General features: G+C 49.5%; 1 long non-coding RNA gene across 1 annotated transcript in view; it reads left to right on the forward strand.

The window, feature by feature from the left end:
• Positions 1 to 934: 934 nt before the first annotated feature.
• The window catches only part of LOC115653974, a 30,179-nt gene continuing 5,418 nt past the window's right edge, over positions 935 to 25,695 (forward strand). Inside the window, exons 1-3 of the long non-coding RNA XR_004001055.1 lie at positions 935 to 1,371; positions 1,770 to 1,930; positions 17,117 to 17,324. This is a non-coding gene — a long non-coding RNA (uncharacterized LOC115653974). The remainder of the gene's footprint in view (positions 1,372 to 1,769; positions 1,931 to 17,116; positions 17,325 to 25,695) is intronic.

The raw sequence follows: 25,695 nt of genomic DNA on the forward strand, positions 1-25,695 counted from the left end.
TATGAGCAACACATCTCGAAGAACAACAGTTACAAAGGTGAGTAACTGTCTAGACTGACCTCACACTTGGTAAAGCAACCCCCATCCTTTCATGAAGTTATACCTGCTTCTGTATGTTTCACTTCATGCATCTGATGAAGTGGGCTCTAGCCCACAAAAGTTTATGCCCAAATAAATTTGTTAGTCTCTAAGGTGCTGCAAAGCCTCCTCGTTTTTAATAGTGAGTGTAATTAACTGACGCAACAATGTACCCAGGAAAGTGGTGGATTCTCCGTCATTTGGAGGCTTTAAACAAAGGCAGGATGTCTATTGAAACAGCTCAAAAGAAAGTCATGGATTTGATGTAGAAATGACCAGGTGAGGCTCCATGGCATGTTACACTCCCTCTCCCCATGGCCACAGCTTGCAGCTCACAAGCTCCAGGAAAGAGAGGGACCCTGGCTGGCAAACCCTGGCAGATATCTGGGGGCTGCAGGGGACACATGACCCCATGTGTCACCTCTGAGAGTTCTTTAAACAACCTCCGTACCACCATATAGAAACACCTCTGCCCGCCTCTTGGGTACTTTCCTTGGCTTTTGCATCACTCCCCCTGCTTAGCAAGACAGGTTTCAGTTACGGTAAACCCCACCCCTCAGTTAGGGCATAGCACAGACAGTTCTCCTACTATATTCACTATTACTACTCACTATTCACTACACTCACTATTCACTACTCTTACTGTCAGAAATGTACATCTTATGCCTCATCTGAATTTAGCTTAAACTTTCAGCCATTGGATCATGTGATGCCTTTTTCTGCTAGATTAAGAAGCCATCTAGTATCACCAAGCTCTGCCCAATTACATCGTGCCTCCCCACTATCAGCAGGTACCAGTCGTCATTTGATGCACATGCACCCACCCAGTGTGTAAAGACGGAGCTGATCAGACAACTGAAAATCCTTGTTCCTGCTCAACTGTTTCTAGATCTGAACTCACTCCTCTGCAGGCTGAGGGGCTGAGCCCGGTGTGCGGACGGCACTGCAGTGAAAAACAAGGCAGGGGACGTGGCACCCAGTGAAACCACAAAGAATTGGGCTAAGTGGTGGAACCACCTCAGAGGCGAGACAGCTGCAAAGGTGGCAGCAGAGACAGCAGCAGTGGAGGTGTTCCTTGACTCCTCCCTCTCCACCCCCCAGTTCAAGGTGGGGGGAGATGAACCCACTTTAAAGCATCCCTGAATTCTGGGACTTGGCTGACTTCGGCCAGCCAACGGCAAGCGGGACGCAGTGGAGGGCAAGGGCAGTGGCATGATAAAGGGACTTTTATCTGTTGGAGTTTCATGCTGCAAGGTGGGAAACTGAGGCACTGCCCAGCATCCTGTGGGCCAGGTATTTTCATATGGTTTGCCTGCTTTTGAATAGCGGGTGAGGCGTCTGCCCAGATCGATCCCGCAGTCTTGCTCCCTCTTGTTATACACACAGTACTGCTCGCATGTGGGGCAGCTTGGCCTCATAGAGGCGCCCAGGGGTGGAGTTCAGTTTGCCCGGAGTTCTGGGCAGGAGCCCAAGCTGGATCTGGTTTGTAATGTTAAGAGGATCCCCTAGATATTGAATCCAGTCCTTGTTGCTGCCAAAACCACCTGGCAGAAGGGCTACACTGGTCCCTTCTGGCCTGAGACTATGAAAATCACTGGTCATCTTGGGCTGTTTAGGCCACAGACATTATTACAAACTTATTTCTAAGTCCACCTTGACCTGTCGTAAGTGATAACCCACATGCTTTCCAGATGGAGACAGGATGCCTGAGAGATCAAATCCTCCACAAACTGTTGCTTGCTGCCCACCTACAGCGATCGCTGCAGAAAGATTGTGGAGCAATAAGACATCCTCTGAATGTGATAAGAAACCTAAAGACAAAACCGGTCACCCTCCAGAGGGCTGGAGACGGGTAAGGAACACACCAGAGCAAGCCCTTTGGTCTGCCTGCTCTTTGCTGACGTCTCGTTAGCTGCCTCAACAGTGTCTGAGTCCCATCCAATGTTGGCCAGGTGGTAAGGACGCTAGCCGAGGACTTGAGAGAGCAGAGGTAGATTCCTTGCCCTGCTACAGACTTCCAGTGTGACAGCCCAGTCCCTTAACCTCCCAGTGCCTCAGTTTCCCATCAGTCAAATGGGGATAACAGCCCTGCCCTGCCTCACACGAGGATTGGGAGGATACATTGAAGATTGTGAGGGGCTCGGTTACTACAGGGATAGAGGCTGTGGAATTACCTAGACAGAGAGAGAGGGAACCAGCACTAAATTCACTCCCAGGATCTAAAGCAGGAATAAAGCTCAGAGAGACATTGCAGAGACAATCCTGGGGCCATTTCATTCTGCCACCAGCCGGGAGTCCCCGTGCTTGGTGCGGTGTGGGAACCCCCACTGCCAGGGTCTCCTGCGTGCACTGCTGGAGCGAACAGTGAAAGGATCTGACTGCGCTGGCTTGACGAGATTCTAATCATGAGGCTGATCTCCGAGGAGGACTGGTCTCTGCCTCCTTGGAGAGAGGCCACAGGGGCAGAGGGCACCGTGGGGAGGGAAGAGAAAAGATGGGAGTTCACATCAGGGGCACGGGGACCCCAGAATAAAGAAGGTGAGGGGAGATTGCCCAACGGCCAAACCCGCATGAGATCAGGAAGATCAAACGGTTGCTGCAGGGTTCCTGGAAAAGCAGCAAAGCCCCTATTAATGTAGTGAAACCAGGTGTTTGTCAGCCCTTCACACTAGGGAAAATAACGGGGGAGATGTAACCCCCATTCTGCCTTTCCCCAGCGCCAGTCCATGCAGAATTGGATGGGTTTGCATCACTCTGCCCTTTGCCTGACTGCCCTGGGGGGGGGGGGAGCACGCTGGGAGCTCCAAGGTCACATCCAAGAGCAAAGATTATAGATGTATGAAATCAAATGAAGTCCTGATGGTTTGATTCGTGGTGCGGCTGAGTCAAATATACACAAAACAATGGTGCTGAGGACCCAGCGATGGGGAGGACCCATTCGATTGGCTACTCCAGCTGGTGGTCAGCACAGGGTTAGGCCCTACAATCTCCTCCTCGGGCTTTTGCCCAGTACAGTCACAAGCTATGGTGTTTATACCACTTCTCTTGGAGGGCTTTTCTACAACCTAATTATTTGTGTTGCAATAGCACTGGCTAAAACCTGGGTCCCAGTTTGCTAGGCTGTGTACACCCCCCGCCCCCAAGAGACAGTTTACAACCTAAAAGGCTAGGACAGACAAAGGAAAAGTGATTATCCCCATTGTACAGGTGGGTAAAACTGAGGCCCGGGATGATGACGTGACTAGCCCAAGGAGCCAGTGGAAGCTGAGTTCAGATCTCCTGCGTCCCAGTCCAGAGCTTTCCCCATCCTCCCCACTCAGACACATTTAATCAACCTCACCTTTAGAACACTTTCCCTGGGAGTCGCCTGCCACTTCATTTCACCCCATTACTCCCAGTCTGCCCCCCTTGGAGCTGCCCAGAAGCTCCCCTCCTCACCTAGATCTTTCTGTGCCTTCCTGCTCTTAGCACCGCTCACTCCACAGTCCTCGGGGAACAATATCGCCCAATTTTCTAACAAGAGGAGCTATTTTTATCTCAATCTGCCTGCCATTCTCGTGTCATTGATTGGGGTGGGCTGCCGAAGCTGTCAGGCTGCAGTAGCAGGCACTGGAGTGTGTGTTAACCAGACAAGAGGAAGGAACGTCGCCTGTCATAGCTTCGGCAGAACACAAACCCCAGCTGTCTGGAGTTTGGGCTTTTTTTAGAGCCTGCTGCACAGAGACTGCAAGGGGAGTTCCCTTGTCTGCGCCTCGCTTTCCCCTCCGATGGCACTCCTTTGCCAGACAGCCAAGATTTTCAGCACAGCCACCTGCAGCCTAAACCTAGAGATGGCCATTTGTGCTCGGTGGTTTTTAAGATACGCCCCGATGGTCAGGTTTTTTCACAGAGTATTAAATCAATTCCCTTGAAATCCTTGGTGCTACTGCCTGGATCCAGTACACCCTTCTCAGTAACAGCCACAAAGATTAAAGGGCTGGAAGGACGGATTTATTAAGAAGGGATTAAAAGGGCTAAGTATGCGTAGCTTGGTTGGGAGACAAATAAAGGACCAGCTATATGTGTCTGAAGGAGATGAACACCATGGGAAGGAAGGGAGACTTGTCTAGGGTGCAGAACTGAGGGCACCTGGGTACACCTGGATTTAGGATAATTTAGCCTGAATATCATGAAATATTTCGGATAGTGAAAATATACGGAGCTCCAGAGAGGAGAGCTGGGAGGCACATGGCTTGGGACATTTCCCTGCTGTAGCCTCTCCAGTTTAAAAAACAACGAGGAGTCTGGTGGCACCTGTTTTTTGTAGATATAGACTAACACAGCTACCCCTCCAATACTTGTCTCCAGTTCTAACAATCCAGCATGGGCCACCATGGGATGGACAAGACAGGCCACAACTAGACATCTCTGGAGGCAAGAGAGAGAGCCAAAAACTTTTAAAAGGACGAAGTTGTTTCCATTTCTCAGGATGCAAAACAGGCCCATTTTTTGTGGTCTTTTTAATTAATTTTTTTGCGGACAATGTTATCAACATTTTTCATTGACTGAAAACGAGCTTTTGGGTAAATGTTCCCAAAGCTTTTAGTGAAAGTTTTTCATTCTCATTATTCCCCTCACCACCCCCAAAAGTCACCAGTTTTTAAGGAACATTTTTGAGTTGGGCGGGGAACCAAATGGCCCTGTCTCAAGGATGCTCTTTTAGTTTGAAAAATGTCAGTGTGCTCCACTAGAGAGCAGACGGGAAAGGTCCCACTGGGTAAGTTATTCCACAACTTCCTGCTTGGAGTTTTTGGCACCTTCCTCTGAAGAAGCTGCTCCTGGTAGGGCCCTATTAGTCGTACCTTTTTTTTGGACCAGAAGAGTCCATTTTGATCATTTAGTCTGACCTCCTGGATAACACAGTTCCAAGAACCTCACCCAAACACTTCTCTATCATCCCATAACTTCTCTTTGAGCTATGGCGTATCTTTTCAAAAGACATCCTGTCTTGATTTAAAGACTCCAAGTGAAGGAGAATCTACCATGTCCCTTGGTAAATTGTCCAAGAGCTAATTTCCCTGCCTGTTAAAATGTGTATGTTATTTCTAATCTGGATTTTTCTAGCTTCAGATACCAGCCATAGGCTCTCCTAGTGCCTTTTTCTGCTAGATTGAAGAGCCTGTTACTATCAACAATCTTTTCCCCTGTGTAGGTATTTGTACATAAGAACAGCCACACTGGGGCAGACCAATGGTCCATCTAGCCAATGGAGCTTCCTTCATCACCAAACTCCATCCTGCCTTACCCATGCTTTCCCGTGAGGGGCGACCCTCGCAAGAATCCATTTCAGATGTTCACTGCTCTAGAAAGCCAGGGGGCTGAACCTCAGGGGATAAATAAAGAGTATATTCCTATCAAATTAATGTCATTAAAGCAGAGACCCAACCAGCATACACACCGTTGCAGTAACGCAGAGGGGCAGGAGTTCCTTGTTTGGCAGGGAGAGATGCGGTGTTAGTCTGATGCGATACATCAGTCACACGCACTCTGATGATCACCATGGGTTCAAAGGGTTTCTTAGATATCTGTGGTTTAGCTGGACGGTCGCATTCAAATCTGTTTTCTTGACTTCCTGCAGCCTCCATGACTTTCCTGGTCTAACATCCACCCAGAGAGGAGGAGTATTCTGGCCTTCCCAACTAACTTTGGCCTGGTCACTGGACAGGTGTCTGCCTTTGTCTGGATTGACCTGATCCTCCAAGTCATTCACTGGCTTCTAGGAGGTGAGGTCTCTCCACACGTCACAGATCAGGGCCCTAGTGAGTTTCCAGGTTCCATCTGATCAGTGTTTCCCATTCCTAACACTACGGTTGTGTTTAAGATACCATGTACCTTGCCACACGCAGACAAATTAATCTTCCTTCATCACTGAGGATGGAAGAGGTAGAGTTTCCTGAGACAGAGCCGTATTACTCCCTGTCCAGGGAAGGGTCACGTTTCTATTCTTCAGCAGGGCCGGCTCCAGGCACCAGCTTATCAAGCAGGCGCTTGGGGCAGCAACTCCGGAGAGGGGCGGCACTTCCACGTATTCAGCGGAGGGTCCCTCACTCCTGCTCGGAGCGAAGGACCTCCCGCTGAATTGCCCCAGAACGCGATAGCAGCCTTTTTTATTTTGGCTGCTTGGGGCGGCCAAACTCCTGGAGCCAGCCCTGTTCTTCAGCTACTGAGTAAGATTTAAGCACTTATTGCAATAAATCAAAGCTGTAAACTCCTATACGATACAGGGAAAAGACAGCACATGGCAATGGAGCCGAACTCATTTTGGGAAGGGTGAGTTACTAGGGTCTGTGGAGAAGGATGTGAAGTAAGACTACATAATGCCCTCAGTCTGCAGCTCAGCTCCCACTGGCATCAAGGGATGGTTTAAACCAAGGCTTGAAATGACTAATCACTCAACAAGAAATTCTGTTCCTCTTTCGGACCGCTGCTATCCCTGCCCTTTGCTTCTCTAGTTCATCTCTATTTTTATGTCTCTTCTCTATGCAGCACCTTCTCTGAAGCAGCCACCCCCATGCCGTCCTGGGAATCTCACTCCTAAAGTAATCAGCAGTGAAATGGTTAATAGTTTATAGTTAAACGGGACATCATTGGGCTTCAGAGTTAACATCTAATGGGGTATGTGATAAATTAAGGGGGGGGGTAGCTCCCTTTTATGGACACCCAGCCAGCCAATAGCTATAAAATCCCTCTTAGCAGCTGTTCTCTAATTGCTCTACCTGTAAAGGGTTAAAAAGCCTCACTGCGATGCATAGGTAACAGGAAGCGGGTGGGCACCTGACCAAAAGAGCCAATGGGAAGGCTAGAACTTTTTAAAACCGAGAAAAAAGAGTTTGTCTGTCTGTTGTTGTCCCGGGGAGAGGCGGACAGGGCAGCAGTTATGCTGTAAGAAGCTTGGGCCAAGTGTGAAAAAATCATCAGTATCATATCTAGAAACTACTCATTTAAAACTCTAGATATGTAAGTAGATCAGGAAATGTCTAGGAAGCCGTGATTAGGTTTATCCCTTTGATTTCTTAATGGCTTGTGGATTTCTCTGTGCTAACCTTTGTTTTGCTGTAACCTTTAAGCTGGACCTCAGGAAAGTTATTCTTGGTGCTTAATCCTTGTAGTTGCTCTTTTAAAAATCTAGCAATAGCCAGAGTTCCCCGATGTATTTTCTTTCTTTCTTTTAATAAAATTTACCTTTTTTAAGAACGGGATTGGATTTTTGTGTTCCTAAGAGGTTTGTGCACATGTTGTTTAATTAGCTGGTGGCAACAGCTGATTTCCTTGTTTTTCTCTGTCTCAGCTCTTCCCCGGAGAGGGGGTGAAAGGGCTTGAGGGTGCCCCACAGGAAGGAATTCCCAAGTGCGCCTTCCTGTCCTCTCAAAGAGGTTTTGCACTTGGGTGGTGGCAGCATCTACCCATCCAAGGTCAGAGAGAAGCTGTAACCCTGGGAGTTTAGTACAAGCCTGGAGTGGCCAGTATTAATTTTTAGAATCCTTGCAGGCCCCCACCCTCTGCACTCGAAGTGCCAGAGTGGGGAATTCGCTTTGACAGGGTTAATGGGTGCATGGAAGACAGCACCTCTTGGAGTGACTGCAGACTCAGGAAGCCAGCGCTGTCTCAGTTTGCACTTGGTGCACATCTGGAAGGGCTTCTGTACAGCCATAAAAAGTGGTGAGGTTTTTTTGTTGTTTTTTTTTTTAAGGAAAGCTTGAATTGCATAGAATCTGAATATGTCACACAGGGAATATTAACTCATCAGGCAGGCTAGATTTGGGTGCACCTCCTGTGTATACAACACATTTAGTAATCATCCCTTCTGTCCAGTCATAACCCACTTCTTTGTTCTCTTTCTATGTCCCAGCCACTGCCATAGAGATGAGTTACTGCAGGTGCCTCTAGCTACATATATAACAGGCTTTGGGAAGGGGGGCAGGATAGCTTAATGGTTTGAGCATTGGCCTACTCAACCCAGGGTTATAAGTTCAATCTTTGAGGGGGCTATTTAGGGATCTGGGGCAAAAATCAGGACTTAGTCCTGCTAGTGAAGGCAGGGGAATGGACTCAATGACCTTTCAGGGTGGGTCCTTTCCAGTTTTATGAGATATGTATATCTCCATATTTTAATAGGCTAGTGTCAGGTACAGTATCTTTCCCCTTCTTGTATCTCAGCTTACCTTTCTGCTGTGGGACAGATCAGAGGTTAGTCTTTTCATGATACATTATTATACAGTGTGAGATCTCTGATAGAAGGAGAATGACATTAAATCTCTAAAGGCAAATGCACACACACACACACACTCTTCCTCATAACTCTGGAAACTATTGAGACTTATTGTCAATAATCACTTTTTTAAAGAGACATTTGAGGGGTGGGGGTCCCCAAGTTTTAGTGCTTGTTACTATCACAAGTTCAGTTGCAAAATATAATTCTGTGCCTGGTGGCACATACATCTTCACCCCTACAGCTCGTCCCTGGGAAGACTTACCCTGCTCAGTATCTGTGGAATGCTGTCCAACCCACCCCCGTCAGGCATGCCAATGGCTTACAGTTGGGGAACGAGGGATAACCCCACCATCTCCTTCCAGCTCCCCTTGTGTCTCTGGAATGACAGTCTGCAATTTGCACAGCCTGCGGCAGTTCTAGTCCTCTCCTTCTCTGGCGGGGTGCACGAGGCTGCAGTCTGAGTCCAACAAGTTGGCCAGATTCCTGGAACACAATCTTCACAGCAGAACCTTCCACTGCCCTGCAGAGTCCTCCACTCCAGCACCTGGCACTCACTCCTCCTATTTATAAACTCCTCCCCATCCCCTTGCGTTCCCATTGGTCCACTTTCAGAGTGACTCCGGCTGTGTCCTGCCAGGCTGTTTGCCCACAATGGAAAAAACCTAGGTAGCTTCAAGCAACGAATTAGCACACCCATTGCCTGTCACACCCAATTTCTGGATGATTCTGGCCCACCCAGCAGTCACCCTGCCCGGCTCAGGGAAATCTGCAGCATTTAGTGGGGTAAATAAGGGAAGAACCTGAGGGCTACATAGTGCTTGTTTTGGGAACTCTGGGCATGTCTATGTAGCATTTTTGAGTGAGCTGCCCAGCCTGGGGCCACAGACAGCTGGAGGGCCTTGCACTAGTACTGTAAAAACAGACGTATAGACAGTGCTTTGAAGTTGCAGCTGAAAGTTAGGGACGGGGGGTGGCCTTCAGAGCCCAAACCACCACTTCAAAGTGCTGTCTATACAGCTGATTTTAGAGCACTAGTGCAGGCCCTGCTAGCCCGAGTTTGTGGCCCCTCTCCAAAATGCTGTGTAGACATGGCCACAGAGTTCCCAGAACAAAACAAGCACTATGTTGCCACCAGTGGCTTCCCTTATTTACATAAGAACATAAGAACAGCCCTACTGGGTCAGACCAAGGGTCCATCCAGCCCAGTATCCTGGTCTACTGACAGCGGCCAATGCCAGATGCCCCAGAGGGAATGAACAGAGCAGGGAATCATCAAGTGATCCATCCCCTGTCACCCATTCCCAGCTTCTGGCAAACAGAGGCTAAGGAACCATCCCTGCCCACCCTGGCTAATAGCCATTGATGGACCCATCCTCCATGTACTTATCTAGTTCTTTATTGAACCCTGTTATGGTCTGGGCCTTGACAACATCCTCTGGCAAGGAGTTCCACAGGTTGACTGTGCGTTTGTGAAGAAATGCTTCCTTTTGTTTGTTTTAAACCTGCTGCTTATTTAATTTCATTTGGTGGCCTCTAGTGTTTGTGTTATGAGAAGGAATAAATAACACTTCCTTATTTACTTTCTCTACACCAGTCATGATTTTATAGACCTCAATCATATCCCCCCTTAGCCATCTCTTTTCCAAGCTGAAAAGTCCCAGATTTACTAATCTCTCCTCATACGGAAGCCGTTGCAATGCAAGCTTGGGAGTTTACACACACAGTAAGATCAGATCACAGATGAACACACATGCTCCAGGATGGCTGGAAACTAAACTTTTGTAGCCAATCAACATCTGAAATCTATCCTATGCCTATCAGCAGCAGGCTGGGCACAGGGCAGGGAGTAAGCTTGACTTGTTGACGTCTGTGGGAGTTTTCCCACCAATTCCAAGGGGAGTGGGAGTGGGCCCATAGTTTGTTTCACTGCAGACTTCACCCAACCACGTTGTAATTAGAGCAGCAATCAGCCAGACCAAAAGACTAGCGCTGAGGCAATTGCTCCTGGCCCAGTCCCCACTGATGCACCTATCCGCCTGGGTCCAGACATTGCCAGTGACTGCTTTCCTGGCTCCAGTCTCTCTCTGTAGCTTTGGTTGCAAACCCCACTCTAGTGGATAAAACTGGAGAGTGCCACAGGAGTTCAGCACTGTCCTTCTCCAACCCCTTGTCCCGTTGCCTCCCCGCACCAGGCCGTAATGTAATAGCGATTAACCGGCTCTTAAAGTGCTGGTGGGGGGCCCTAGCCGGATTTGGCTGGGCTCTGTGGGAAGCGTATGTCACCATGCCAGCACCTCTGCCCTTTGAAAGAGTACAGAGACACCCGCTGGTGTCAGGCCAGCTCTGATAGACAGGGCAGGGGGTGGGACTTGGGCCCTGCCTCCATCTCACCCTGCCTGTGTTGGACGATGCCTAGCTTGGCCGGAACCGCCAGCCCTGTGTGCTGCAAGAATGCCACACCTAGACTGTGGCTAGATCCTGGGTTGGGGCACAAAGATGTGTGTGTGCGGCGGGGAGGGGGTCATTCTTGTTGGTCTGCTCAGGGCCAGCCCAGACTGGGCCCCTAAATTATTAGAACTGGGCTTGTTCAGAGACACATGGGCAGGTTCTCCATAGGTGTCATAACATTTATAAATCTATTGTCTTACTATCCTTATACTTACAACTTGGAAACAGAAGATTAGAAAGCCTGGAGATAGAAAAATCACTCTCAGAGCCGAGAGGGCACAGATACAAGACAAAAAACAAAGAACTCACACCCAAAACTTCCCTCCCCCCAGATTTGAAAAAGTCTTGTTTCCTGATTGGTCCTCTGGTCAGGTGTTTCAGGTTACTGTTTGTTAACTCTTTTATAGGTGAAAGAGACATTAACCCTTAGCTATCTGTTTATGACATGCCCCCCAAATTGCAGACAGTGGGGAACCTCACTGGCAGCGATTTCTTCCTAGAACTTTAAAATAAACAGATTAATATAACACATGCACCTTTACAAACTCTCACGGGAGAGAGCATCAGCTACTTTGTTAGAAGCTCCTGAGATGTGCTGAATTTCAAAATCAAAATCTTGGAGAGCTAAACTCCAACGAAGAAGTTTCTTCTTGTTCCCCTTGGCAGTATGAAGCCACTTTAGCGCAGCATGGTCAGTTTGTAGCTGGAACCGCCGTCCCCAAACATATGGGCGTAGCTTTTCCCGGGCGTACACAATGGCATAGCATTCCTTTTCACTGACTGACCAGTGACTTTCCCTCTCAGACAGTTTCTTGCTGAGAAACACGACAGGATGGAAGTTGTGATCCGTTGCTTCCTGCATGAGAACTGCTCCGATACCATGCTTAGATGCATCCGTGGTTACTAGGAATTACTTGTCAAAGTCCGGGGCCCTGAGCACAGGGTCAGACATGAGCGTCGCCTTAAGTTGGGTAAAGGCCTTTTGACACTCATCAGTCCAGTTAACTGCATTTGGCTGGGTCTTTTTGGTCAGGTCGGTCAGTGGTGCCGCGATTTGGCTGTAGTGTGGTACAAATCGCCTGTAGTACCCGGCCCAGCCTAAGAAGGACTGAACCTGTTTCTTTGACTTTGGGACAGGCCACTTTTGGATAGCATCCACCTTGGCCTGTAGGGGGTTTATGGTTCCTCGACCCACCTGGTGCCCCAGGTAAGTCACTCTGTTTTGGCCTATTTGACACTTTTTGGCCTTAACAGTTAGTCCGGCCTGCCTGATGCACTCAAAGACCTTTTCCAGGTGTAGTAGGTGTTCGGGCCAGGAGTCTGAAAAAATGGCCACATCATTGAGGTAGGCAACTGCATATTCTCCCAGTCCTGCTAGTAGACCATCTACCAGCCTCTGGAAGGTGGTGGGTGCATTTCGAAGGCCGAAAAGAAGGACATTAAATTCATACACCCCTGCATGGATGACGAATGCTGACCTCTCCTTGGCAGGTTCATCTAGCGGTACTTGCCAGTACCCCTTGGTTAAGTCTATTGTAGAGATGAACTGGGCACGTCCCAACTTCTCCAATAGCTCATTGGTGCGTGGCATTGGATAGTTGTCCAGACGAGTTACTGCATTTAGCTTACGGTAGTCCACGCAAAAGCGTATTTCCCCATCTGGTTTGGGTACCAGAACCACTGGAGATGCCCATGCACTGGTAAATGAGCGGATTATACCCATCTGTAGCATGTTCTGGATCTCCCGTTCTATAGCAGCTTGGGCATGAGGAGACACCCGATAGGGTGGGGTTCTAATGGGGTGAGCATTACCTGTGTCAATGGAGTGGTATGCCCGTTCAGTCCGTCCTGGGGTGGCTGAGAACAATGGGGCGAAGCTAGTGCACAGCTTCTTGATTTGTTGCTGCTGCAGACGTTCCAGGGTGGTTGAGAGGTTCACCTCTTCCACACCACCACCACTTTTTCCTTTGTAGTAGACACCTTCAGGCCACTCAGCGTCATATTCTCCCTGGGCTGTAAACTGACAAACCTGTAAGTCTCTGGAATAAAAGGGCTTGAGAGAATTAACATGGTACACTCTGGGCTTTAGTGAGGAATTGGGAAATGCTATGAGGTAGTTCACAGTTCCCAGGCGCTCTTGGACCGTGAATGGCCCTTCCCACGATGCTTCCATCTTATGGGCCTGTTGTGCCTTCAAGACCATAACCTGGTCTCCTACCTTGAAGGAACGCTTTCTGGTATGTTTGTCATACCAGGCCTTTTGCTCTTCCTGAGCATCCTTTAGATTTTCTTTAGCAAGGGCTAAAGAGTGTCGGAGGGTGTTTTGTAGGTTGCTTACAAAGTCCAGAATGTTCGTTCCTGGAGAAGGCGTAAACCCCTCCCATTGCTGCTTCACCAACTGTAATGGCCCCTTAACCTCGTGGCCATACACAAGTTCAAACGGTGAAAACCCTAAACTGGGATGTGGTACAGCCCTGTAGGCAAACAGCAACTGCTGCAACACTAAGTCCCAATTATTGGAGTGTTCATTGACGAATTTACATATCATGGCCCCCAAAGTTCCATTAAACCTTTCAACCAGGCCATTGGTTTGATGGTAGTACGGGGTGGCAACCAAGTGATTCACCCCATGACTTTCCCACAGTTTTTGCATGGTCCCTGCCAGGAAATTAGATCCTGAATTTGTAAGGATGTCGGAGGGCCAACCTACCCTGTCAAAAATGTCTGTTAGGGCCTGATACACAGCGTTAGCCCTGGTGTTGCCTAGAGCTACTGCTTCCGGCCATTGGGCAGCAAAGTCCACGAAAGTCAGTACGTACTGCTTTCCTCTGGGCGTCTTTTTTGGGAAAGGACCCAGAATATCCACAGCTACTTGCTGAAATGGGACCTTAATTATGGGGAGTGGCTGGAGAGGGGCCTTGACCTGGTCTTGGGGCTTTCCCACTCTTTGGCATACCTCACAAGACCGGACATACTTGGCAACGTCCTTGCCCATCCCCTCCCAGTGGAAGGACTTCCCCAATCTGTCTTTGGTTCTGTTCACCCCAGCATGGCCACTGGGATGATCATGGGCTAAGCTTAAGAGCTTCCCCCGGTACTTAGTTGGAACCACCAACTGTTTTTGCGGCTGCCATTCTTCCCGGTGTCCACCAGAAAGAATCTGCTTGTATAAAAGTCCTTGGTCTATAACAAACTGGGATCGATTGGAAGAACTGAGAGGCGGTGGGGTGCTCTGTGCCGCCGCCCAAGTTTTCCGAAGGCTGTCATCTGCTTTCTGCTCAGTCTGGAACTGTTCCCTTGAGGCTGGGGTCACCAGTTCTTCCTTAGACTGGAGACTTGGGCTTGGTCCCTCTGGAAGCGATGTAGATGATGGGGTATTTCTGTTGCTGGTGAACCGCTCTCCGCTGGTGCACCTGAGGGTATTTCAGGCTCTGGCTGAGCCTTTTGGGTATGGCTGTCTTGTGCTTCTGCCAGTTCTGGCTCGCTGGCTCCCTCTGGCGTTGAGTTTGAAGATGTGGTTGCACTTGCTGGTGCTGGTTGCTGTTCCAGTTCCAGGCCTGGGACTGGAGGGGCTGTGGCTGTTTCAGTGGTTGGCATGGGATCCGGGTCCACTACCTCTGTCTGGGTCTCTGGTAACACAGACAGGCCCCTGTGGACGGCTCAGGAACAGGAATGGGTCTGGAAGCTTGCCTGGTTTGGCTACGTGTAACCATTCCCATTCTCTTGGCCTGCTTCACCTGGTTGGCCAAGTCTTCCCCCAATAGCATGGGGATGGAATAATTGTCATAGACTGCAAAAGTCCACATTCCTGACCAGCCTTTGTACTGGACAGGCAGTTCAGCTGTAGGCAAGTCTACAGCTTGTGACATGAAGGGGTAAATTATCACTTGGGCCTTTGAGATGATGAATTTGTGGTCTATGAAGGATTGGTGGATAGCTGACACTTGTGCCCCCGTGTCTCTCCATGCAGTAACCTTCTTTCCACCCACTCTCAAAATTTCCCTTCGCTCCAAGGGTCTTTGAGAGGCATCTGGGCCTGGGGATCTTTGGTGTGAGGGTGGTGTAATGAACTGCACTCGGTTTGGGTTCTTTGGGCTGTTGGCCTTTATATGTCCCAGTTCATTACACTTAAAGCATCTTCCAGCTGACTGGTCACTGGGTCGAGGTGAGTTACTGGAGACTGGTGAGGTGGAAGAATAGGGCGTCTGTGGCTTTCCTTGGGTTGTAGGTGGGGTCTTTGGCTGCCCTCGGTTGTAGGGTTTATTGTCGGTGTGCCCTCTGGGGTATTCATTCCCCTTGACAGTAGCTTTCTTGCTTTCTGCCGCTTCCATCCATTTGGCTCCAATCTCTCCCGCCTCGGTGAGATTTTTGGGTTTTCCATCTAGTATGTACCGTGTTATGTGCTCAGGAACACCATCCAAGAACTGCTCCATTTGTATGAGGAGGTGCAGTTCGTGCAAGGATTTAACATTGTGTCCCGATATCCAGGCCTCATAATTTTTCCCAACGTAGTAGGCGTGTTTGGGAAATGACACATCTGGTTTCCACTTTTGGGTTCTGAAACGCCGACAGGCATGATCCGGGGTTATCCCCATTCTGTATCTGGCCTTGGTTTGGAAAAGTTTATAGTCGTTCATTTTCTCCTTAGGCATTTCAGCTGCCACCTCTGCTAAAGGTCCACTGACCTGTGGCCTCAATTCTACCATGTACTGGTCTTCAGGGATGCTGTACCCAAGACAGGCTCTTTCAAAATTTTCTAAGAAGGCCTCAGTGTCATCACTTGCCTTGTAGGTGGGAAATTTCTTGGGATGGGGAACCATAATTGGCGAAGGGTTGTTAGGATTGACTGGAGTATGCTGCCCAGCCTGCACTAACTGCAGTTCATGTTTTATCTGTTTTTCCCTCTCTTCACTTTCTTTTTGTTGTTTTTCCATTTCTCGGTGGTAGGCTGCCTCTTCTTCTGCTTGTTTTATTTTGTGGGCCACCTCTTCCTCTTGTAGTTTTCTTCTGTGGGCTGCCTCTTCTTCTTCTTCTTCTTTCCTTCTGTGGGCCACCTATTCTTCTAATTGTTTTCTTTGGTGGGCTGCCTCTTTGGCTGCTTGTTCTCTTGTGTAGGCTGCCAGTTTGATGTTTTCTATTTCCCAGATCTGGATCTTAGCGTCCAAAATATGGGTGTTAGCATGAAAACCTCCAAGCTTAGTTACCAGCTTGGACCTGGTATCGCTGCCACCAGCTAGGGATTATACAGTGCCTAGCTCACTGTGGTCTCCCCAAAACCTTCCCTGGGGGACCCCCAGACTCAGATGCCTTGAGTCTTACAACAAAGGGAAATAATCCCCTCCCCTTGTTTCCTTGTTACTTCCTCCCAGGCTCCCCTCCTTGGACGACCCTAGGAGATTCCCTGCTTCCAGTCCTGGAAACACAAGTACCGAGAGAGCTAATCTCTCTTCCCCCTCACCCAGAGGGTATGCAAAGTCAGGCTTAGTAAATCTAACACAAAGAGATTTTCCCCCTGACTTCTTCCTCCAACCAATTCCCCAGTGAGCTGCAGACTCAATTCCCTGGAGTCCCCACTAAAGAAAAACTCCAACAGGTCTTAAAAAGAAAGCTTTATATAAAAAGAATGAAAAAGACATTAAAAATAGTCTCTGTATCAAGGTGACAATATACAGGGTCAATTGCTTAAAGGAAAAAAATGAATAAACAGCCTTATCCAAAAAGAATACAATTTAACACATTCCAGCAACTACACACATGTAAATACAAAAAAAATATATAAACCTATTGTCTTACTATCCTTGTACTTACAACTTGGAAACAGAAGATTAGAAAGCCTGGAGATAGAAAGATCACTCTCAGAGCTGAGAGGGCACAGACACAAGACAAAGAACAAAGAACTCCCACCCAAAATTTCCTTCCCTCCAGATTTGAAAAAGTCTTGTTTCCTGATTGGTCCTCTGGTCAGGTGTTTCAGGTTACTGTTTGTTAACCCTTTTATAGGTGAAAGAGACATTAACCCTTAGCTATCTGTTTATGAGAATAGGTAACAGGTTCTGCTATGCGCTGACACACAGATAATAGGAACCCCTCTAGCTCCAGGCCCCCGGCTCGTCAGCTCTGGCTCTAGATGCTCACACATGCAGCTCTGGAGATCCCTGGTCAGTCTCTGCTGCGTTGCCCAAGACAGCGGTTGCCGCACAGGGGCAGTGACTGTGCATTCACTCCCCAGTGCACGCGGAAGTGGCCAGCTTGCCATCACTGGAGTGTGCAGCTGTGGGCACAATTCCACATGGCTCAGCGCAGGCCTGGATGCTCAGTGCTGATTTTCTCCCTCCCTAGACGCCCTGCAAATTTCCCATTGCAATGAAACGGCCATAATCCTGCACCGAGGCGCCTTTCGGACTCTGGATGGGGAAAGCAGCAGCAGTAGCCGTGTGCCGCTTGTAGCCCTACCTCGTGCAGATATGGCGGTGCCATGAGCTACTCCGTGATCGGATGCGAGGGCACAACTTTCACAACGCAACAGGCGGGCACGGTGGAGCAGCAGGTGTTTGCTTTTGATTAGCTTGCTCCTAGATACCAGCCACCTTCCGAGGCTCCTTCACTTCCAGGCCTTGCCTGCCCTCGTGCAGCACCCTGGAGCTGCTGGCAGAGCCGCGCTCTCTCTCCCACTCCCTATGACCGCTCCCATTTCCTGCCCCAGCCAGCTCAAGAGCCCCCGCCTGCTTCCCCTGAAATCCATGGCAAAGCTCCCCTTTGTCCTCCCTGACAGCAGGAGCAGGCTGCCAGGCCCTAGCCCACGGCCAGCTCCCCGGGGGCAGGGCAGGAGATGCAGCCCCCAGCTGTTCAGGCACCAGTGTTTCTGCACACAGAACGCTAGGCAGAGACAGGAGCCTTCCCCACACCTGGGGACTCAGCACCCTGCACGGCGGCTAGACCCACCAGCAGAGTCCCAGTTCAGACCCCCCACTGCCAGGCCCCCCAGCCCAAAGCTTGATGTCCCGTGTCCTCCTACTGCGCTCTGGATGTGTCCAGTTCCCCACTGCTGCGTCTGTCCCTAGCTGCCCGGCCCAGAGGTGCTCCACCCCACCCTTTTCACCTCCATAGGACTCAGTCATACTCAGCCGGGCTCCAGCTGAGAGTCATGGGGGGGCTGCCCAGGGCTCACTTGCTGACCCCAATCCCTGCTCTCTACTCCCTGTGCAGCCACTCCAGCCTCCCCAGCATAGTCCTCCCCTGCCCCAGAGAGCCCCAAGGAAAGACTTGTGTGTCATTGGAACTGGCTTCTCCCCAGTGTTTGCCATAGGGAGAGGGCAGGATGGCCAGCGGGAGCACAGTCTGCTCCAGCGTGGCTGGATACTTGTCACACACCCAAACCTACCTACCTACCTGCCTCTGCCTTGCCTTGCCCTACCCCCCCACCTCAGTTCACAGTGGAGGACAGGCTATTTATCCATGAGTGCCTGGAATGGGATGGTTGTGCTAATTAGTGGGTGGAGTTAGAGCATATGATTTAGGCAGTGTCCCGGAGCTGCAGGGTGCCCTAAGACCTCGCATCTATTTGTAAATGCTCTTGTACCTGTCTGCGACTTGGCTCGTCCTCTGTCATCATCTTCCATTATAAATCCTGCACAGATGCGAGGCTTGTTCTTTACAATCTCAGCTCCATGCCACACCAGCGTAACAATTCATCCAGCCCGAGCCCCGGCAGTAACGTGTGTGCATATGCACAGGAGCGTCAGGCACTTGCTTCGTGCATGTGATGGTCTCTCCTCTCTCTTATGCACCTGAACCCAGACGTTCCCAGGTTCTAGGCCTGGGATGACTGTGAATATCTGTAGGACTGAGGCTATTGGCAAAGCAGCTCCCAAGATGGGTCCTGAATGCCCATCCAGCCCAGATGCCTGTAACAACTTTTCTTCTAGAGGAGTACATAAAAGACAGGCTCACTATATCTGAGTGTATCTCCCTCCTGTGGCTGGGCCCAGTGAGGATCCCCACCTTGCAGGTGTTAGGCGAGGATCCCATTAGCTCAGACAGCAGAGACCTGTGTTTTTCTTGATGCAGAAGGTGCTGAGTTCAGACCCAGTTTCCCGAACCCCATGTGATTGGTGCAGAGCAGTAATTGTATCCCAGGGTGCACCAGCTAGAACTGGTGCACAGCGGCATCAGATATGGAGTTGCCAACCCTCCTGGATTGGCCGGGAGTCTCCCGGAATCAGAATCGATCTCCCAGTGGCTACAGAAACCAAGCCGGGAGATTTTAATAGGTTCCTAAAAGTCTGGCCGGCAGCACAGCGGGGCTAACGCAGGCGCCCAACCTGCCCTGGCTCCACGTGGCTCCCGGAAGCAACCGGCACGTCCCTCTGGCTCCCAGGCACAGGAGCGGCCAGGGGGTCTCTGAGCACTGCCACTGCCCTAAGCGCTAGCTCCACAGCTCCCAGTGGCCGGGAACCACAGGGCGGTCACTGCAGCAGGGACTGTGACTGCAGGCAGGCGCCGCACGCAGAGCCACCTGGCCACCCCTGAGCCTAGGAGCCGGACATGCCAGTTGCTTCCAGGAGCCGCTCAAGGTAAGAGCTGCCAGGAGCCCACGCCACTCACCTCCTCCTGTGCCCCAGCCCCCTGCCCCAGCCCTGAGCTCTCCACCCCTAAACTCCTTCCCAGAGCCTGCCCCCACCCCCTTCTGCACTCCAACACCCTGCCCCAGCCCTGAGCCCTTCACCCCTAAACTCCCTCCTAGAGCCTGCCCCCTGGCCCCCTTCTGCACCCCAACACCCTGTCCCAGCCCTGAGTTCCCTCCTGCACCCAAACTCCCTCCAGGAAACTGCACCCCACACCCCCTCCCACCCCCCAACCCCCTGCCCCAGCCCTGAGCCCCCTCCCACACCCAAACTCCCTCCCAGAGCCTGCCCCCACCCCCGTTCTGCACCCCAACCTCTGCCCCAGCCCTGAGTCCCCTCCTGCACCCAAACTCCCTCCAGGAAACTGCACCCCACACCCCCTCCCACACCCCAGCCCCCTGCCCCAGCCCTGAGCCCCCTCCCACACCCCAACTCCCTCCCAAAGCCTGCACCCACTACCCCCTCCTGCACTTCACCCCCCCGGCCCAGCCCAGTGAATGTGAGTGACGGTGGGGGAGAGCGAGCGAAGGCAGGAGTGAGGATGGAGTGAGCAGGGGAGGCAGAGCCTCAGAGAAGGGGCGGTGTGCGGGGCGGGGCCAGGGTGCGTGAGTTTGTGCGATTAGACAATTGGCAATCCTAATCGGATACAAACTCCACCCTTCCACCAGCGTGGTCTTGGTGCTGGGACCCAGACGGCTTTGTAAGCGTGGGTGAGCACTGTCACCCTCTAGTGGGTGGGCACCCATGGAGGATAAGGGTCACCCTGTTAAGAGCACCCCTTTGCTCACACGGCAGGGCCATGTGCATTTAGTGATGCTCGTTGCCCGCTGAGGCCCATGGTGCATAGGTCACACTGTGACAGATGCACGTTCTCATCTATAGGGGTCGTCATCGCCCCCTCCTGACTGCAGTCTGTGTCACCTGTTTGTTCTCTCAGCATCAAGGGCTAACCCCTACCCCTCTCCGGCCACACCCACATTCTCTTTCTTATGCCATGTGGGTCCTCTAACCTCGCCCCTTCCTTGCTGGGCGCAGGATTCCACATGGACGTGTGTATGGATTGTTATCTTGGTCATCAGGCATAAGCCGCTACAGCGAAAGCTAAAGCACTTGTTCTCATCCCCTCCCCTGCCCCGAGTGTAGCAGACTTCTTTTTTGTGTGGCTCTCTCACACACACACACACACACACACACACACGCCAGTGAATTACACATATCTCTACCCACAATGGCCTTTAACAAACCTAGTCCTGGGAGTGTCTGACGAACCCCCTCAGCTCCCATTGACTTCAGCATTAAAGGAGTCCAGCACGGCCTACAAGGATGAGCACAAACCCACTGTGGAGTGACCCAGCTTCCCCGTAAAACACACACCAAATCCCAGCGAAAGAATCAAACGAAGGCGAGTGAGGACAACACCCCTGACTTGAAAGCCTGCTGCACATGTGGGACACTGTGTGGTACAAAGCAACAGTGAGCAAATAAACAACCAACCCTGAGAATCTCTTGTCATCAAAGGAAGGCTTGAGATATCTTCAATCTCCAGCTGCTTTCTCCTTCCCCCGACATCTTGACCTTTTGCCAAAAGGCCTGGCAGTGACATAGGAAGAAAGCTCTTTATCTTGGGTTTAACAACAACAATAACAACAAGTGACACCTGGCAGAGATCAGCAAGGCATTGCATTTTATTACTCTGGATAGCTCCGCAGAAGCCACAGACTGGCTAACCTAGTAAGGAGGGCTTTAAACTAGGTTCGACGGGGACAGGTGAGCAAAGCCCACAGGTAAGTGGGGAACAAGACCTGGGAGATGGGTTGGAAACAGGAGGGAGCACGGGCTATAATGGCAGAGAGGAATGAGGGTCAGGGCAAAGCTGGGAGGCAAGATCAAACCAGTATCTTAGATGCCTTTATACAAACGCCAGAAGTATGGGTAATAACCAGGAAGAACTGGAAGTGCTAATAAATAAATACAACTATGACATTATTGGCATTACTGAAACTTGGTGGGATAATACACATGACTGGAATGTTGGTGTGGATGGGTATAGTTTGCTCAGGAAGGATAGACAGGGGAAAAAGGGAGGAGGTGTTGCCTTATATATTAAAAATGTACACACTTGGACTGAGGTGGAGATGGACATAGGAGATGGAAGGGTGGAGAGTCTCTGGGTTAGGCTAAAAGGGGTAAAAAACACAGGTGATGTCGTGCTGGGAGTCTACTACAGGCCACCTAATCAGGCGGAAGAGGGGGATGAGGCTTTTTTCAAACAACTAACAAAATCATCCAAAGCCCAAGATTTGGTGGTGATGGGGGACTTCAACTAACCAGATATATGTTGGGAAAATAACACCGCGGGGCACAGACTATCCAATAAGTTCCTGGACTGCATTGCAGACAACTTTTTATTTCAGAAAGTTGAAAAAGCTACTAGGGGGGAAGCTGTTCTAGACTTGATTTTAACCAATAGGGAGGAACTTGTTGAGAATTTGAAAGTAGAAGGAAGCTTGGGTGAAAGTGATCATGAAATCATAGAATTTGCAATTCTAAGGAAGGGTAGAAGGGAGTACAGCAGAATAGAGACAATGGATTTCAGGAAGGCGGATTTTGGTAAGCTCAGAGAGCTGATAGGCAAGGTCCCATGGGAATTAAGACTGAGGGGAAAACCAACTGAGGAAAGTTGGCAGTTTTTCAAAGGGACGCTATTAAGGGCCCAAAAGCAAGTTATTCCGATGGTTAGGAAAGATAGAAAATGTGGCAAAAGACCACCTTGGCTTACCCTTGAGATCTTGCGTGACCTACAAAATAAAAAGGCGTCATATAAAAAATGGAAACTAGGTCAGATCACGAAGGATGAATATAGGCAAATAACACAGGAATGCAGAGGCAAGATTAGAAAGGCAAAGGCACAAAATGAACTCAAACTAGCTATGGGAATAAAGGGAAACAAGAAGACTTTTTATCAATACATTAGAAGCAAGAGGAAGATCAAGGACAAGGTAGGCCCACTGCTCAATGAGGAGGGGGAAACAGTAACGGGAGACTTGGAAATGGCAGAGATGCTCAATGACTTCTTTGTTTCGGTCTTCACTGAGAAGTCTGAAGGAATGTCTAGTATAGTGAATGCTTACGGGAAGAGGGTAGGTTTAGAAGAGAAAATAAGGAAAGAGCAAGTAAAAAATCACTTAGAAAAGTTAGATGCCTGCAAGTCACCAGGGCCTGATGAAATGCATCCTAGAATACTCAAGGAGTTAATGGAAGAAGTATCTGAGCCTCTAGCTATTATCTTTGGGAAATCATGGGAGACGGGGGAGATTCCAGAAGACGGGAAGGGGGCAAATATAGTGCCCATCTATAAAAAGGGAAATAAAAACAACCCAGGAAACTACAGACCAGTTAGTTTAACTTCTGTGCCAGGGAAGATAATGGAGCAGGTAATCAAAGAAATCATCTGCAAACACTTGGAAGGTGGTAAGGTGATAGGGAATAGCCAGCATGGATTTGTAAAGAACAAATCATGTCAAACTAATCTGATAACATTCTTTGATAGGATAACGAGCCTTGTGGATAAGGGAGCAGTGGTGGATGTGATATACCTAGACTTTAGTAAGGCATTTGATACAGTCTCGCATGATATTCTTATAGATAAGCTAGGAAAGTACAATTTAGATGGGGCTACTATAAGGTGGGTGCATAACTGGCTGGATAACCGTACTCAGAGAGTAGTTGTTAATGGCTCCGAATCCTGCTGGAAAGGTATAACAAGTGGGGTTCCGCAGGGGTCTGTTTTGGGACCGGTTCTGTTCAATATCTTCATCAACGATTTAGATGTTGGCATAGAAAGTACGCTTATTAAGTTTGCGGACAATACCAAACTGGGAGGGATTGCAACTGCTTTGGAGGACAGGGTCAAAATTCAAAATGATCTGGACAAGTTGGAGAAATGGTCTGAGGTAAACAGGATGAAGTTCAATAAAGATAAATGCAAAGTGATCCACTTAGGAAGGAACAATCAGTTTCACACACACAGAATGGGAAGAGACTGTCTAGGAAGGAGTATGGCAGAAAGAGATCTAAGGGTCATAGTGGACCACAAGCTAAATATGAGTGAACAGTGTGATACTGTTGCAAAAAAAGCAAACATGATCATGGGGTGCATTAACAGGTGTGTTGTAAACAAGACACGAGAAGTCATTCTTCCGCTTTACTCTGCGCTGGTTAGGCCTCAACTAGAGTATTGTGTCCAGTTCTGGGCAACGCATTTCAAGAAAGATGTGGAGAAATTGGAGAGGGTCCAGAGAAGAGCAACAAGAATGATTAAAGGTCTTGAGAACATGACCTATGAAGGAAGGCTGAAGGAATTGGATTTGTTTAGTTTGGAAAAGAGAAGACTGAGAGGGGACATGATAGCAGTTTTCAGGTATCTAGAAGGGTGTCATCAGGAGGAGGGAGAAAACTTGTTCACCTTAGCCTCCAATGATAGAACAAGAAGCAATGGGCTTAAACTGCAGCAAGGGAGATTTAGGTTGGACATTAGGAAAAACTTCCTAACTGTCAGGGTAGTTAAACACTGGAATAGATTGCCTAGGGAAGTTGTGGAATCTCCATCTCTGGAGATATTTAAGAGTAGGTTAGATAAATGACTTTTAGGGATGGTCTAGACATTATTTGGTCCTGCCATGAGGGCAGGGAACTGGACTCGATGATCTCTCGAGGTCCCTTCCAGTCCTAGAGTCTATGAGTCTATGAGTCTATAAGCAGCAGACATCAATGCTGGAAATCACCAGGGCTGTCCTTAATGTCCTGCGGAAAGGCCAAAGATCTTATTCTTTGAACAGCTGTCATTGCTGTAACATCGGGCAGAAAAACAACTCCTGGAACAAAGCTGAGTTCCTCTGGCAGGCGTTAGGCAGAAACAAAACAGCGCATGTCTAGGTAGTTATCTGGCCCTATTCACCAGGGAATCTGTGCACCTCACACTCACCAATTGAGGTGACCCTCGCAGTGCCGCTGAGACGGGGAGGTGATAGCCCCAGATTGCACAGGGTGTCAGGAATGAGGACTTGCACAAGCAGTCAATGGAAGAGTTGGGAATTGAACTGGAGTCCCAGCCAGTGCCCGAGCCACTAGACCATCCATCCCACTGCATGCCAAAAGGGTGGCCACAAGGTAACAGGCTCTGGAGTCCTTATTCTAGTGTTTTCAATACACAGGTTTGAGGCGTCTTTAAAATATAAGGACTATGTCAACGTCAACAAACATCTAGAGGGGGAAGTGTGGAAAGTTCTACGCTTTCTAATTTGGTTTAATTTTGTTTTGACATATTCATGTTAATAGTTATATTTGTCTATATTATATTTTACATATTATCTGTTACTTTGCTGACACTATACAAACTGAAATGACTGGACACTGAAGTGAAATGTTTCAATGTCTCCAAACTGAATTTTTTCAGAATTTTCCTTCCACAAGAAATTTTGACAGTTTGTTTCAATTTGGAACTAAAACAAATTGTGAAACATTCAAGTTTCCCACGGAAGGGAAATTCTATTTTCCAACCAGCAGCTAAGGTGACCTTCAGTTTTCCACCCCAGCCCAGAAGGGACCCAGAATTGAGACAGAATTCAGCCCGTCGTGAAACATTCTTGTCTTTTCTCACTGCGTTACAGGTTGCCTGTGGGTGGGAAACGTCTCCCTTGGGTGAGGTTTTGCTGCTCATGGACGATATTTTGCTCTCCACTCTCAAACTGGTCTTGGCACATCTGGCCAGCTAGCAGGGACAGGGTTATGCCCCTAGTCAGTCAGCTGTAGTTCCGTGTTCTGCCACATACCTGCAGCTGTGTTTGATTAGAGCCTGTGTGGTACTGGGAAGACGCCCCAGCCCAGGAGACAGGAGGTCAGAGCTCAGACAGTTCTTACTGTCTTCAGGAATGCTCCAGCGTAGTGAGTGTCTTCCTGGGGAACGAGGAGGGCTCCATCCTGAAACAGCTTGGAAAAGACTGGGGCATTATCTAGCTACAGAGAGCAGGGCCAGCTTTAGGCCTATTCCACCAATTCCCCCGATTCAGGCCCCGCGCCCAAGAGGGCCCCGCGCCCAGTGAGCATCCCTTCCCTGGCTAGAGGTGCCTTTTTAATTTTTACTCACATGGTGGCAGTCCGGGTCTTCGGCGGCACTTTGACAGCGGGTCCTTCGCTTGCTCTGGGTCTTCGGTGGCACTTTGGCAGCGGGTCCTTCGCTTGCTCCGGGTCTTCGGTGGCACGTTGGCAGCGGGTCCTTCGCTTGCTCTGGGTCTT

Source organism: Gopherus evgoodei, chromosome 6 (genome assembly GCF_007399415.2).
Source record: "Gopherus evgoodei ecotype Sinaloan lineage chromosome 6, rGopEvg1_v1.p, whole genome shotgun sequence".
Lineage (NCBI taxonomy): Eukaryota > Metazoa > Chordata > Testudines > Testudinidae > Gopherus > Gopherus evgoodei.